Here is a 1,690-nt window from a genome sequence, read left to right as displayed (position 1 = left end):
GTCAGTTGACTGGGAATGGAAAAGGTTTATAAATTGCCTGCTCTGTGGGAGTTTTTATTTGTGTATATCATTTATCTAAGCCTGTGCTTAGACATCTCCAGACTTAAGTATCTCCAGATACTTATCAGAGACACACTTATCAGAGATGGATAATCTAGCCAGGGCCATCCCCAGATGTTAGTCAGCGATACTTTGAAACTCATTCTCTCAGAGGTGACTTACATCCATCACTCTTCTTTGGGGACAGGTCTCTGCAGAGATACAGTACCTGTGACACTGTGGCCTCATCTGATATCATAGTGCTCCATCATGAAAAGCCTAGAGAAAGACCTCCTTTTCTTTGCCCCATCTTTCTAAATGGAAGTTAAGATTTGTATTGCACAAAGCAAAAGGGCATGCTTTGGAACCACAATGTCTGCTTCTCTGTGCAGTAATGTTTAGAATGTAACATCTCCTCTAGGTGACTTTGTTACTGTTGGATACATTTTAACAACGTGGTCGCATCCTCTTTATGGCCATTGTTTCAATCACTGCAGGGCACTGGTCTGCAGTGGGAGCATAATGCAGCCAGGTTCTGTTGCATGAGAGGAATGAGAAACTTTGCTGGAGAAGACTTGTCTGTTAAGCCATCAGAAACTTGGAACAATCTACTTTTTGCCATTCAGGATTCGTTTCTTCTTAGTCCATAGGAATGGCCATTTGCCACCTTTGGATATCATTTTCTCATTTGGGAAGTTGTGCCCAACTCATTAGTTGTCTATTTTTATTCATAAACCAAAAGAGATAGATTCAAAACCTGGATGTAAATCAGAGTAATTTCCAGACATGACTACTTCCCACTCCTTGTCATGGGGCCTTCTCCATAGACTCCTCACACATGGAGTTGTTTTGGCCAGAGCAAAGGATGAAAGAGAATGAGAGAGAGCAAGAGAGCAAGAGAAATATCCCACTGTGAGAGTAACAGCCATTTATATTGCAATCTGAGAAGTGATATCTCTCATCTCATTTCTTCCACGTTTTATTCACTAGAACCAATAACTAGATGTGGCCACATCTGAAAAATGAGAGATTGCAGGCGATTGTCAGGACAGGTATAGTTTTGAAACTGGGACTAAGGGGTCCTGCTCAGTTAATGCTCATAGGTCATGAAATGAAGGGACAATCTACACCTCATCTATGCTCTTGCCGTATCCAGTGCCTGAATGAGTCTGTGCCCAAGATTCATGGTCTCAGAGAGGCACTAGTTGGAACCATCCCAAGACTAAGGGCCACAGAATGGGACAGGAAACAAAAAAGGAAATTCAGAAAAGAGCCTAAGAGACATATAAGACATGAAACAGCCTAATGTGTGTGAACAGCCTAGGGAATCTTGGGAGAACTTTATGGAAAAAGATAATGGGCCAGTATTCTCTCCCACTGGGAATTTGCCAGTCATGATAGCATACTCCTGTAGGACTACCAGACACAATACTGAGGGAGGAAAATTATAAATTTCAGTACATCTTGGGCTACATCACCCAATTCTATCTCAGAAAGGAAGGGAGGAACAGATGAAAGGGAGGAAAAGTGCAACAAGAAAATGAAAAGAGACAATCAGGAACTAGTAAAGAAAAGGTAGGGGTAAACAGAGGAAAGAAAGGAGGGAGAGAATAAAAAGAACCAACAATAGGGAAAAAGTATATGTTGGGAT

Source organism: Dipodomys merriami, unplaced genomic scaffold, assembly GCF_024711535.1.
Source record: "Dipodomys merriami isolate MVZ:Mamm:240054 unplaced genomic scaffold, mDipMer1.0.p SCAF_53, whole genome shotgun sequence".
Taxonomy (NCBI): Eukaryota; Metazoa; Chordata; class Mammalia; order Rodentia; family Heteromyidae; genus Dipodomys; species Dipodomys merriami.
Note: the sequence above shows the minus strand (reverse complement) of the source record.